Source organism: Lepisma saccharinum, chromosome 12 (genome assembly GCF_977018435.1).
Source record: "Lepisma saccharinum chromosome 12, izLepSacc3.1, whole genome shotgun sequence".
NCBI lineage: Eukaryota > Metazoa > Arthropoda > Insecta > Zygentoma > Lepismatidae > Lepisma > Lepisma saccharinum.
Window position 1 is genome coordinate 27038940 of NC_139240.1, and position 15147 is coordinate 27054086.

Consider the following 15147-nt stretch of genomic DNA (forward strand, 5'->3'; position numbering starts at 1 on the left):
TGGTGTGAAACGTTACTGCTACTCTTTCCCGACCGTGATGTGTCTGTCGCGTGTCGGTTCGGTCTGAATTATCACCAAGCAAAATATTCACCGCTCATGCGAAGAGAAAGGATGCACATCATTGAAAAACTGCCCAATCTGAGCGAGACGCAACGACAAGTGACACGTGCAGTTTGCCGTGTCTCTTCCGTTCGAAAGATTGCATTGATCATTGAGAGTTCGCTTCCAAGAGACACGAGTCGCTAGTAGCTTCGGTCTGAAAGCTTCCTCAGACCGAAGTGACACGCAATATGGAAATTTCACACCGAAGTGACAAGCGACAAGTGTACTTCCACCCTGTAAAACAACATTCACTGCGGATGTGCGAACAACAGACCGAGGCGACACGATGCACGGTATTTAGAAAAATCAGGTTTTACAAAGCATTCGTCCTGCCTGCTCACAGGAAATCTGTTGTCCTGAAATCTGTATTTAACCTACATCTTGTGACGGCCAATGATCTTAATGAATCTCCGTGGCGGAGTGGTTAGCACTGCACGCTACGATGCCAGGGAGCCTGGACATGAGTGTTCTTTATGAGGGTCCTTTCATAAAGGGACACTCATTCTCCCGGGTTCGATACCCGTTGGAGGCACATTGTTAAGTAGTTCGGATACCACTTTTAACTGTAGGTCCAGTCCCGATTAGCCTATCTGTGCATAAAGTGCTTAAACAGCAATTCAAATTCAAATCACTCATGATCTTCTTCACAATTTGCCAAAAGTGGCAGAAAGGCGAAGTACAATAAATCAAATCAATGACGTAGGAAGTTGAAATTGTGCACGTGAACTTTTGTGGTACGTATAAGAGCAACTTTTTCCTGCTCTTACAGTTCGCTCTTGTAACATTGTTATTTTCGGCCTACCCAAATAGGTATGCACAATTGCTAATTTGGTCCTCAGTCGCGCTGGTATTCAAATACTTTTCCTTAACAGCAATCAACTTTGTCCTTTTCCGTTACAATTTGTCCTTGTGACCTCAATAGACATTGCAGTCATATTCGCTAGCAATTTACCAATTGAATGCAATTAACAATTTCCTCGTTGAGTGTTTGCCACGAGTTCAGTTGTAATACGCAACAGAGGTTAATAATGCGCAGTGCGGTTCAGTATATTTTTTCGTTCGACAGGTTCAACGAGTATTGAATCCTCCTTAGAGTGGCGAAAAGCTGAAAATAGACAGTCTTTTGTTGAGGCATATTAAAGATAGACCCGCATCTACATATTTCTGCCAACACGCGCAGTGCGGTTCAGTATATTTTTTCGTTCGACAGGTTCAACGAGTATTGAATCCTCCTTACAGTGGCGAAAAGCTGAATATAGACAGTCTTTTGTTGAGGCATATTAAAGATAGACTCGCATTTACATATTTCTGTCAACACTCGAGTATTTCCGACACTCTTGACCGTCCAGTAGTCGCCAAAGTTTATGTTATGTCACGTCTCATATAAGACAATATTTTTTGGCTTTTTGGAAATTGTGGAACCATTTATTCCAGGGTTGTTAAAGGTCTGGGAACGCATAAATTCTAATAGGTTTTACTGGCTTCCGCAACAGGACCGGAAACTTTTTTCTCGCGCAATTTAAATTCGGTCCAAGTTGCGTAGTGTTTCATTCCTGGACCGAATTGAAATACTTTACATATAAAAAGGTTATTTAAGGACCAGAACCCATCTACGCTTGCTAATTTTCTCTCCTTGGACCGGAATTGAATTTACATTAAATTCCTGGACCTTTAACAATCCTGATATTCTTTGGATTAAAGAGCAGAATATGAAAACGTAAATTGGTACTTATATTTTACACTACTTTTTCCATCATGCTGCCGCCCCCCGTGGCGGAGTGGTTAGCACATCGCGCTACGACGCCAAGGGTCCCAGATTCGAATCCCGGCCTTGGCATGGATGTTTGTTAGTGTCCATTCATCAATTTCATCATATTATCACTCATCCCCATCTTCCCAAATGAGCCAAAAGTGGCACAAGATGCGAAGTAAAATAAAGCAAATCAATGTTATTCTGTTCGAACACTAACTAAATGAACTTTATTTGTGTTTTAACAATAAAAATAACAAACTTTCTGCTTTTTTGTGACTTGAAAGGGAAAGGGACGATGTCAATTTCTGGGGTAGTTCGACGTACACGTTCAACCCCCCCTTCCCGACGCCCATGAAGATATCTTAAAAGTTGTTAAAACTACCAAAAAAAATCAAGCGAAAAACACTAATAAGCGTAACAGGCAGTGTTGCCACATGAAGGGAAATTTCCCTTTTGCAGGGAAATTCGGACAGAAATTTTAGGGAAAAGGGAATTTCGATCGAAAATAGCACAATTTCAGGGAAATTTTAAGACATCTCACTACATTATTACAGTTTATGTTAAGTTCCAGTTTCATATTCCCTTTTTCATTTTTTCTCGTTTTTTTTCTGCTCCCTTGAATATAGCCTGTATCTATTTATATTTCTGTCAAGTGCATCGCTTTTCTGCACCCTCGGATAATAGTAACGATGAGGATTAACGATTAAATGGATTCCTGACCAGGATCCAAACCTGGTACATCTGGTCAGGAAGCGTTGAAAGTGACTCGTATGTGAAAAATTTAACATTTTTTATTCACACGGACATGGACCAACGGAAATATTACTACTACTGCCACCGCTACCACTAATAATAATAATAATTACAGCTACTGCTACTACCACTACTAATACGTACTTATTATTATTATTGTATGATTTGCCTAGGTGAAGGAAAAAATGGTTCAAAAAGGGAAATTTTGCCCCTTCGAAAGGGAAATTGTGCCCTTATATTGTGGCAACACTGGTAACAGGGCCAGAAAATGCAAATGAAAAACAATATTATCTGGTTCTAACTGGAAGGAAGTTGATTTACATCATCTTCAATGCACTGGAAAATAAACTTTTCATCATCAACAGCTGCTGATGATTATGTATCGTCATATCGCGTTTTGAGTATCAGCTATCGTTTCCGATAGATGACCCCTTGCTTTTAAGAGTTCGAAATGTGGATAAAATGATAAAATCGTCATCCTAACTCCAATTCATTGCAGAAAACAATCAATGTGTCCTTAAAATGGGGATTTCAGATAACTAACACTGCTGACTTGAAAGAATACGTGCATAATGGTATTGTGCAAATTAGTCTCGCTTAGAGGGCGTGCTTAAGTATATGAAAGTAAGGGCGATAAGTTTACACTGCCAGTGCTAAGTCAACCTTTACTCTAAGAGAGAAGATTCCGAAGTGTCACCCTACCCTTTTACCAACAGTGCTATCAGGAACTCATAAAACCATTCCTTTATATTGCAAAATCTCTTGATAACATGAATTTTACGATTGGCAGAGCACAGGGTATAAGCTAATTGATTGACTTCAAATGCTAACGCTATATCTTTCAAGACTCTTCAACCGTTCTTGAGCTATTGACGTCATATTTTCGAGCTATTGACGTCATATGTTCCGGTAATCATGACTGCAAGGAATCACTGTTCGTCCTTCGTTCCGTTCCCATTGTCTTTTTCTGATCCCTTCTCTCTCTCTCCGTCTCTCTTCGTACTATTCCTATCTGTTTCTCTATCCCCTTCTTCTTCTTACTCTCCTCCCTATATATTTTCTTTTCCCTTCCCTTTCTTTTTATGCTTATCTCTGTCTCGGTTTTTGTTTTCCTGTCTCTCCAATTCTCATTGTCTCTTTCTGATTCATTTTATCTTTCTCTCTCTCTCTCTTTTATATGAATAGTAATTCATATCTCTTTCTCCTTTCCCCTTCTTTTATTTACCTTCTTTCTCTCTCTCTCAATTTTTCTTTTCTCTCTTTTTCTGTCTCTCTTACGCGTATATCTCTGCCTTGTTTTTTGCTTTCTATTTTCTTCTATTTTTCTTCCTCCTTGCCCCTTCTTTTCTTTTCTCTCCCTTTTATGCGTACCTTTCGGCCTTGTTTTTTGCTTTCCCCTTTCTATATTCTTCTCTTTTTCTTTCTCTTTTATGCGTATCTCTCGGCCTCGTTTTTTCGCTTTTCCTCTTTCTATTTTCTTCTATTTTTCTTTCTCATCCTCTATTTTATTTTCTCTCCTTTTCTTATTCATTTATGCGTATATCTGTCTTGTTTTTTTTTGTTTTCCTCTTTCTATTTTAACTCCTAGCTCGCTGTCGTTATGTTGTTCCTTTTGCAACCTCTCCTTGCTCCAGAGAATCCCCGAGAAAGAGTGTAGTAGTGCTATTTCCAGACAGTACAACATTGTTTTCAATTGTTCCCGACATCGAACACACAACCAACGCGACTGCATAATTGGCACTAAAGCAAATGTACACGTACTTCGGGAACCTAGCATCGTTGCGTGTTGAAAAACACATCTTTTTCTGTATAGGCGAATTTCACTTGACTCTCTTCCGGGGAATCCCTAGAGCAATCGAACGATAACAAGTCTCTGCGCAAGTAGTGACTCGAGGGAGCTCGACCAATGAACTCATGTAGGAGGAAAAAGCGTCTGCAACTACCAGCAGTTTGAAGCAGCGCACACTGCTTTGCTCCGCCCACTCGTTTTCTCTCCTCCTCTACCGTTATGAGCAGACTTCCTCCACAGATTCCTGAGAGAGAGTGTACCTCTACAAACTCTTAGCGCAATCGACAGAAAGAGATAATGTAAAGTTGTGCTGTGCTGTTGATACGATAAAGTAATGATAAATGATATAAATATTGACCGAAGGTAGAAATGCCAGATATACCTAGGTATACAATTATCTCGTCCATTCGACATGCTAAGATTGTATTATTATTATTATTATTATTATTATTTTCTGTTCTTGAAAACTAATTTATATTACGTTCATTTCATTGTAAAAAAACTACACACGCACACGGTTTCCCTTGTCTTATGAAATAAAGGATATCTGCTCTTCGATTTAAAGATGAAATCCCATTAATATTTCATGAACACACTAATATGACCCATTTACACTCTATAGAGAAATACTTGATAATTGTAGTTATAAAATGTTCACTGCATACAAAGGCAAAGGTAACTCTGTGCGTGTGCACACATGCCATAAAGGCATATAGAGTGATGTATATATTTCACATATTATTGATCTCGACCATAGTTGAGATGATATGATCAGCATCACGCCCGGCCGCCTTTACTTCCGAGGTTGTCCCTAGGTACCCATTTATACGAGGTTGGGTGGGCCTCAGAGCCGCGCAGAAACAGGATAATGACTGGGAAAATTTCTGGTCCAGAAGACCCCGAAGCGGAAGCTGCCCCCCACACAAACCTCATATTAATTAATTAATATACTCTCAATTCTCGACTTTTCATTTAGGACAGACAAACACAAACATCCATGTCCGAACATGGATTCGAACCCGGAACCCCTGGCGTCGAAGCGCGCTGCGATGACCACTCTGCCACGGAAGTCGGCAGCTGAGTTAACGCGGCTCACTGCATACTTGGTAACCTTTGTTTGTTTCTTGAAGATCTGCACGGTGTATTCTTGCAAGCCATGGCGAGCAACATCCAATTTTGATAATCGTTGGTAGCAAATCTCTGTGGCGGAGTGGTTAGCACAGCGCGCTACGGTGCCAGGGGTACCTGCTTGAGCATGAGTCTTCTTTGCGAGTGTCTCTTCATCAATTTCATCATATCATCGCTTATCCTCATCGTCGTGATTATTATACGAATTTGTTTGTTTGTTTGTGTCAGTTGGTTTTTCAGTTCACTTCATGCACAGATAGGCTAATCGCGACTTGACCTACAGTTTAAAGTAGGATATGAACCACTGTGCAATGTGCCTCCACCGGGTATCGAATCCGGCGCAGTGTTGCCACAATATGAGGGCACAATTTCCCTTTCCAAGGGGCAAAATTTCCCTTTTTGGACCAATTTTTTCCTTGACCTAAGCAAATCATACAATAATAATAATATTAAGTATTAGTGGTAGTAGCAGTAGCTGTAACTATTATTATTATTAGTGGTTGTGGTGGTGGTGGAAGCAGTAATAGTAGTATTTCCGTTAATCCATGTCCGTGTGAATAAAAAATGTTAAATTTTTCACATCATGTCACTTTCATCGCTTCCTGGCCAGATGTCCCACGTTTGGATCCTGGTAAGGAATCCATTTAATTGTTAATCCTCATCGTTACTATTATCCGAAGGTGCAGAAAAGCGATACTTAACAGAAATATAAATAGATACAGGCTATATTCAAGGGAGCAGAAAAAAGAACAGAAATAAAATGAAAATGTGGATAAGAAACTGGAACTTAACATATACTCTAATAATGTAGTCAAATGTCTTAAAATTTTCCTGAAATTCTGGAATTTTTAATCGAAATTCCCTTATCTCTTTTGGCTAAAATTTCAGTCCGAATTTCCCTGCAAAAGGGAAATTTCTATTCATGTGGCAACACTGATCCGGCGCAAGGGGTCCTGGGTTCAAATCCTGGCCTGGGTATGGGTGTTTGTGACTGTCCATTTATCAATTTCATCATATCATCACTCATCCCCATCTTCGCAAATTAGCCAAAAGTGGAACAAGAAGCGAAGTAAAATAAAACAAATCAATCAATCAAGTTTTTTTTTTCTTTAGGCGTCCTTGAAGAATCCTAAAAGTAATGTTTGATTGTAACAGCCAAGTCTGTTTCCCACTTTCAGGACATCCGGTTGTGGCTGGCTTTTGGCCGTTCCTGGGAGTGGACTTATCTGATAGCTTAGCAAACATTTTCTGAAGAGCCGATAAGAAAGAGTTATTTCTAGCAGCTTACTCGCACTTTGTACCGAAAAATATTAGATGATAGTGGCGTGATTGGTTTGAATTGACAGGAGATCACAAACAAGGATGTTGGTGAACAGAGGCGGTGCCAGGAGATGCGAACGGTGCTAGCGAATCCCTTGATTTTCTTCCTCGCCCACTTTTTAAAGCCTATTTTCATACTATCAACTCACGCAGTGTCATCTTATGTTAATAAAACCATGTCGTCATATTGAGCGTCGAATGTTATGTATTGAAGTGAGACTGCTATTATGGATACAACAGGCAAGCCATTGGCCCTAATGCGAAAAAAATCTGCATTTATTTTCCTGTAATGTGCTTGTTGTGGTCAAAATTAGATAAAATAAGCAAGCTACGAGTAATTTTCAGTTTCTTTTGGAAGTTTTCAAAAAAGCCTTAAAAGTTGATCGGTATTTGATAAAGCATGTTTCACGTTTTCTTTATTTTCAACATCACACCTCCTAAATTTCATTCCACACCCCTTTAGCACCTGCGCCACCACTTTGTTTGTATGTTCATACAATCCGGGCTACTTGATCTAGCTGCTGCAGGTTTTTGTGCTGCATATTGGGATAAATCCCTTAGGTCTTTTCTTTCGCTGTAGGTCCATCCCAACGATGATGATGATGATGAACTGACCAAGGGATCCTTATTAAGTAATTTTCACTTCCTATTCCCCACTTCTATTGCTTTTTAAAGTGATTTTTCACCTTATATTTCAACCTTCGAGTACCTTATTGAGTGATTTTCACCCATTTCCCACTTTAAGTTCCTTATCAAATTATTCACCTCTCATGTTTCCCACTTTCACTACCTCATTATGTGATTTCCACCCACCCCGCTACTTTCCAGTTTCAACTCATTGTCATTGAGCGCCGTTTTCCTTCCAGGTTTAGCAAATCGCGAAGATGAGAATGGTTAATGATATGAAATTGATGAGAGGCAGTGACGGCGATTGTGTTCCAACACGGGGAGGGGGTTGGGGTTTGCGAAGTGCCAAAACTGGGGGGGCAAAGACAGTTTGTTTTCCCTTGGTGTATAAGGTTTAGCATAGTGCGGGGCAAAAGTGGCAAAAACTGGGGATGGGGGGAGGGGTAACTAATCGCTGCCGCTGTTGAGAGGAGACTCACAAACAGCATCCATACTCAGGCCGGGATTCGAACCGTGGACCCCGGGTGTCATAGCGCGCTGTGATAACCACTCCGCCACGGAGGCCGGCAGAAACCAGGAAATCGTCGAGCTATAAAGTGCAATGGCTGTAGCAATTTGTTCACGATCGTGCCCTTTAAGGATGAGCCTTCACGCTTGGCTGAATCTGTCCACCAGGAAATGCAACACTCGTTTATTACTCAGCTGTTCTTTGTCTCTTTTATAAGCTAGGAAGTAAAAACCTACATTTCGAGTTATTACCTAATTAATATCTAGTCCTGGAAAATGTTCTTGCACGCTTTTATCAGGAGACTCCAGACCGAGGCATAATCGAGACTTCATTTTGAAGCCAAAACGAGAACGAGAGTGGAATTTAGACATCAAGGCAAGACCGCGAAAGAAACAGTAGGGCTCGAAAGTTGATGACGTAAAAAATTACCGAAAAATAATGATGTCCGTTGCCGGGGGGGACTGAGGGCTCTGGCACTGGGAGTCAGTGCTTGCAGTGGTGCCACGTTCCACGCTCAGCTTTACTCCGTTGAATAAAAATCTGTATAAAATCGGTTTCGCAATGTGAATTGACAATGATAATGGATTTTGAAAACAGATGCAAAGAGCTTCAAAACAATATCAATATTGTATTTGTAGGACTACCCAATATTAAGAAAAAGTTGTTTCGCAAAATTGAGGATAATGGTTTTTGACAAATTTTAAAAATCTGAAAATTAAAAATTGTGTTTAAAACCTTTCTGCCAGCACCATACTAAAATTTCATCAGAATCGGAAAATCGGTTTTTAATTTATAGAATTTCAAAGGGAGAGATCGTTTGCAAAACTTTAAAAAAAAAAACTTTATTTGTTCTCACAACGATTAAAAATAGAAGATATACTCGAAAAAAAGGTGGTTATCATAGATTAACGCATAATTTAATAATCAGAATTTTGAAGTAACCCGTTTTTATGTTGGACTATTGGTTCATTTTTCATTGGAGTCCAAACTCGAATATCTATATTTTTTAATCCGCTGACCAAGTGTTTTCGCACGAGAATGATTTTTGGATAAGTGACAAGAATGCTCTTTCAGTTCAAACTTTAAATGCTGTGTTGATTAATAAAGTGAACTTTAATCACATCACACCAGTAGCGGCGATTGGGTGCCAAAACGGGAGAGGAGGGGGGGGCAAGGGCAGTTTATTTTTCCTTTGTAGGCAAGCCTTAGCTTTAAGAGGCAGAAGGAGGGAAGGGCAACTGCTCTTCTAATCACCACCACTGCTTCACACTTGTATACTTTTTTACAAAATGGTAATATAATGAAGCCTTGTTTGCATATTAAAAACACTAAAAGTTGCTGACCAAGGCAGTTTATTAAGGTTTAAAAACACTTTACATGTAACGTTTCTACCCTCTGTCAGGGTCTTCCTCAGACGGAGAACTGACCTAAAAGTATAAATGGTTTTAAGTTTAGTTCTCCGTCTGAGGAAGACCCTGATATAGGGTAGAAACGTTACATGTAAAGTATTTTTTAAATCTTAATAAACTGCCTTGGTCAGCAACTTTTAGTGTTTTACACAATGTTATATTAGAATAAGGATGGGCTGAAGAAGATCCATTCATCGGCTAAATATCAATGAATGATTTCTAATTCTGAAGGACTGCTTGGTTGGAGTGCAGTGCATATCATCATATGATGTAAGTTATTCATATTTAGGAACAATTTTTCCCACCTGATATCCATCCCGGGAAACGAATTCGTCGAGGCTAAAGCGGGACTATCCCGCCTAAAGTGTGACGTGTGATCACTTCACAGTACAGCATGAATCTTGACTTTAATAATTTGTCATGTAAGATTTTTGGATAGGTAGACATGTGGGCTAGAACTATCGGCTCACGGTTAAAATGGCACAATTGAAGTTAACCTGCCAGGTCACAGTTTTGTTTCATTCTGTCGGTCTTGACATTATGGCGGTGGTGCGGGGCACATGTATTTGCTAGACGAAAGCATTTCCTTTAGGTATTTTTGCTAGCATAAATGTTATGTAAAAGCTTGCAAAAATCTTATACGAGACACGCAAGCATTTCATGTAACTTTTCGGCTAGCTTTTGCGATTACAATGTATAACATATACACTATGAAAGGCACGACGAGTTACACACCATCTGTACTGAGTGCACGGTGTTTACATTTGAAACAACTAAAATATTCTTCCATACGTGTACAGTGAACGTTGTAAAGTATGTATTTAAGCTGCGCCATTGTTTTGTACCTAATAACGTTTTTCACGAAACGTTATTCCTCTCGGTTGAATAGTTATCGGCTTTTAAAAATGTGAAGTGATACGTTGGTTACATCTCACGCGGCCGTCATTACAACTGCACTCCTTACCTAGAGCTTGCTTCTGATTGGTTATGCTACGGAAATAAGACGGGTTCTATCCTTGAGAAATGCCATGAATTATGCCATGCCATCTTAAATGCCATATGATTTTTCACTTTAACGGTATCATTTTGGTCATGGCTTAAATGTTAAGAAAAATGCTAAGGAAAATTATTTCGTCTTAAGCGGGCTTTAGCAATTGTTAGTGACTGTTAGCAGCTGGATGTGACCCGCACCAGACCCGACATTACAATTATCGCTTGGCCTTCATTGACATGATACATGCACTTCATTCCTCGATGTAAAGTCCTTCGCTCTCTTCTTCGTAGTATTCGATTTGATTGCAGATTTCCTTTGGTAACTTATCTATCCTCTCTTCGAGTGTCTTTAACCTGACAGATATGCAGCTGATTCTACAAAGTCCATTCAATTCTTTTATGCGCAGTTTCTTAACTAACTTCCGCTCGCGATAAGATTTTGAAGGGTCTCATTCACCGAAAGATTACTATCAGTTATTGATTAACCCGAGGTAAACTTGAGGATTACAATAGCTATTGTATTTATTATCAGCAACGTCCTGTTTTTATGTAATTAAATATTCTGCGCAGCGGGGTGCCCGAGGAGGGTTGGAGGGGTTAACCCCTACTTGGGTCTGCATTTCTAAAAATAACAAATGCAGGGGTTTCCGGGTTCGAACACTTGGCATGAGTGTTCATTAATTTCATCACGATTAGCCCGAAAGTGGCAGAAAAACGAAGTAAAATAAACCAAATCAATCAATCGATCATTTGCAGAAAAAAATGGGGGGAAATATAGGACTGACTAAGACAAAACACTTTTGTGACAAAATCCCCCCCCCCCTCTGATCACGCCACTGATTCTGAGTATATGTGTCAAATAGAATATGAACGTCGGCAATTGATATGTAGGTATATTTATCTTATTTTATATCTCCTATTTGACTTTCATAGGCTTATACTTCATAAAAACCTCCCACGCTACCAATCGGTCAAGGTGAAAAACACATTTTTCTGCTGCTGTTACGTCTGCATATAATAAAAGCATGTAGTGTTTCTCTTACAGTCATACCAATCATGAGAATCAGTGTTTGACGTAACAGATTTGCCGACCTCACTTGCAACATCCACCCCGTGTAATTGTACACCTCTCTTCACCTTGAGCTCACCTCTGAGTCTAAACACGTGACCAGAGAATATGACGCTTCATACAGAAACCCCTCCCCTCCCCTGTCCCTCCGTTCCTGAAGTTCACTAGAGTTTGGACTCCAATTAGAAATTAACCAGTAGACATATACATAAGAAAGAGTTACATCAAAATTTAGCTTATTCAATTCTGCGTTAATCTATGCTAACCAAAATTTGTTTCGAGTACACTTTATATTTTTTATCGTCGTGAGAACAAAAATAGGGCCGGTTTTTTTCAGTTTTGCAAACGATGGCTCTCTTTGAAATTCTGTAAATCAAAAACGGGTTGTCCGATTGTTGTGAATTTTTAGTACAATGGAGGCAGAACGGTTCTAAACACAATTCTTAATTTTCAAGTTGTTTTTTTTAATTTTTCAAAAAACAGTTTTCTACAATTTTGCGAAACAACTTTTTCTTAGTATTGGCTGGCCCTATAAATACAATATTGGTCTTGTTTTGAAGCTCTTTGCATTTGTTTTAAAAATACATTATCATGGTCAATTCACATTGCGAAACCGATTTTATACAGATTTTTATTCAGCGGAGTAAACCTGTACGCGGTACGTTTACGGACTCGCGCTGCGAAGAAGGGGGAAGGAGAAATAAGCAATATTTCTCTAGTCCCTCCGCACAATGCCTTGATTTGCTCTCTCTTTATTAGATTAATTGATTACTTCGCTTTTCTGCCACTTTTGGCTAATCGTGAAGATGGGGATGTGTGATGTATTGATGAATGGACACTCACAATCATCCATGCCGAGGCCAGGAATCGAACCAGGGATTCCTGGCGTCGTAGCGCGATGTGTTAACCACTCCGCCAAGAAACCTGGCTCTTGTTAGTAGAACATTACGTTCCTGCCAAACTTTTGAGATACTTTACGTCCGTAGCAGTGCTATGCGACGTATAAGACACGGAATAAACAAAACAAATCGCCCAAGTGAAACACGTGATGAGGAAACACATCGCCCTTGAAACTTTTACACTGCAACTTCAGCGTAGCTACGAACTTCAGCCTGTGACGTCACGGTGGCAAATTAAAAATTGCTTCCCTTTTCTTTACTGTTACGTAAAAGCCTCTTCTGATAGCCCGATAGAAGTGGAAAAATAAAAGAAGGACGTGCCGTATTGAGTGCGTTGTGAAACACCCGGATAGCCATGAATAAGTCGTCAGTGTTTCTGCTGTGTGCGTGGTGAATGCATGCGTTTCCGTGTGTGTGCGTGTTGTGACGGTTGTTTGTGATACTTTTTAACTTTGTTTCTCTTCGCATTGCTGTGCTGTTGGCAGGTAAGGACAACAATATTCACTTTGTTGAAATTGTCCGTGTTTTCAGACCTGAAAAGTGAGGAGCAGTTTGCATGTTAATTTTTTTTTTTCGCGGAGACTTGGCGTTGAGCCTTCGAGTAACGGTCTCGTTATCTAGCACTGGCGTATGCATGTGGGAGCTAATGGAGCTACAGCCCCTCCAGAAAATTTTCAGAAAAATGAAAATTTTCACTAAAACATAATATGCTGACAAAGCAAAATTTATTGTATAAAAAAAATATTATTTTGTTTTATTGTGAATCCTCGTCTGAAGAAGACCCACCCTGTTAGAGGGTGGAAACGTTGCGTTTTAGTGTATATTTTTTATACAATAAATTTTGCCTTGGTCAGCCATTTATGTTTTATTAACATGTAAACAAGGCTTAAGAGTGTTACCATTGAAAATTTTCAAGTAAAAGCAGTAAAGAAGTCAGGGATAATGAATTTAGTAAATTAACCCCTCCTTTAAGATTTAGGTGTCCTTAAATGGTTCCGATTACCATTTTTGGCGGCCGACCTTCGTGGTGGAGTGTTTAGCACGACGACAGGTCTCCCAAGTTTGAATTCCTCCCTAGACATGGGTGTTCTTTGTGATTGTCCCTTCATCAATATCATCCTATCATCACATCCTCATATTCGCGATTAGCCAAAAGTGGAACAAAAGCAGTGTAAAATAAAGGAATCGAATAAAACCATTTTTGTCTTTGAACAACTTTTAAAACGAAGCTTAAAAACGCCAATTACGAAATATTTTATTCTGTATATCCCGTCCCCCATCTAGAACGCAGATATGTAGTATCTACCATCACAATTGCAGGTCCTTCCGAGAAGAGTCCTGTGTACGCTAGTACTATCGAGGGTTCCGGGTACGAGTCCTGGATTTGGAGAAGGGTGTTCATTTTTGCACTAGAATGCATAAATTTAGTTTATTTTACTTCGCATTTTTTCCACTTTTAGCTAATCGCGACGATGGGGATGAATGGCATTAACATGAAATTGGTAAAATGTAGACACAAACGCACGCACAAGACACACCACAAGCTTCGCTGTGTGTCCAGTCGCCAGAGACTAGTTAGTCTAAAAATATAGCCAAGAGAGCACTACGTGGAAGGGCTGTGCGATGTTTCGAAATATCGATATCGAGTCGATATTTTAAAAATATCGAAGCGTCGATATCGTAAAAATATCGACGTCGATATATCGATGATATGGGCGTCGATATCGCTCATTCAACTATATAAGGTATCGCCGTACTTAAATTTGTCGGTATTAAATACATGTTGGTATGTACATACATTTTGTTTCGCTTGACGGTATTTAGCAACTGCAAACAATACAAAACAATGGAAGATGGGGGTGAGTGATGATAAAATGAAATTGATGAGGAGACAATCACAAACATCCATGCCCACCCGGGATTCTAACCCGGGACATCTGGCGTAAATTGAAAGATTTATATGTGTCGATATTGTCGATATCGATATTGAATCGATATCGATATTGAATCGATATCGCACAGCTGGAAGAGAAGTTGAGATTCAGGTGTCTTTGAAAGGGATCACTTACACCTTACACCTTATGGTTAGACAATATTTTGTTCCGTGGGGAGAGAATGGATGCAGGAGGGAGGGAAAGCGGGTTTCAATAATGTGTCCCTTATGATAGCCTGATATCATGCCAAAATTTAGCCTTTCCCCTATTTTTCCATTGAGCATAAACTATTTCCTATGTAGGTATCTATTTTGCCTGCTTATTTTCCGCCTCTTCATCGCCCATCTCATTTCCATGTTTCTTTACCCCCCCTTTCCCTTTTTGTTTTCTTCTTTCCTATTTATTTAAATTTCTCACTCTTTCTCAATTTCCACCTTTCCCTTTCAAATTCTTTCTCGAATTTCCCATCGTCCACATGTTTCATATGCAGCAATGTAACTTGGGACCTAAATCTATAAGATGGCGGAGCAGAACAGGGTTCCTGAAGACTGAAAACATGTCCCTAACATGTAAATTTCAATAAACCTAGAAATTTGGGGGCAGAGCCTCCCTTGTTCCCGTCAAGTTACGTCTATGTTTATATGTCTCTATCTCCTCCCACTTGTGTGTGTTTTCCAAATCTCTTTCTTTTCATCTTCCTTATCTTACATTTTTCTTCACTTACATTTTTCTTCATATATTTCTTTAAATTTCTGTTTTCTATTCTTTGTTTCCAGTCAGGACACAGTCGGATCATATAGGAAATATTAGAAAAAACTTTTTTTTTAGGCGCACTTCTTTTAAAAAAACTTCTAGAAATTACG

The 15147-nt window shown here is 39.5% G+C and overlaps 1 protein-coding gene across 2 annotated transcripts in view; it reads left to right on the forward strand.

Moving 5' to 3' along the window:
- Positions 1–15147, forward strand: part of AdipoR (adiponectin receptor) — a 129560-nt gene that overhangs the window by 8577 nt on the left and 105836 nt on the right. Inside the window, exon 1 of one of the 2 annotated variants that reach the window (XM_083133180.1) lies at positions 12645–12835. The exons of the other annotated variant lie outside the window; for it this stretch is intronic. The gene's annotated coding sequence lies outside the window, so the exon portion shown is untranslated. Of the gene's footprint in view, positions 1–12644; positions 12836–15147 lie in introns of those variants that run through there. 2 annotated transcript variants of the gene reach the window in all.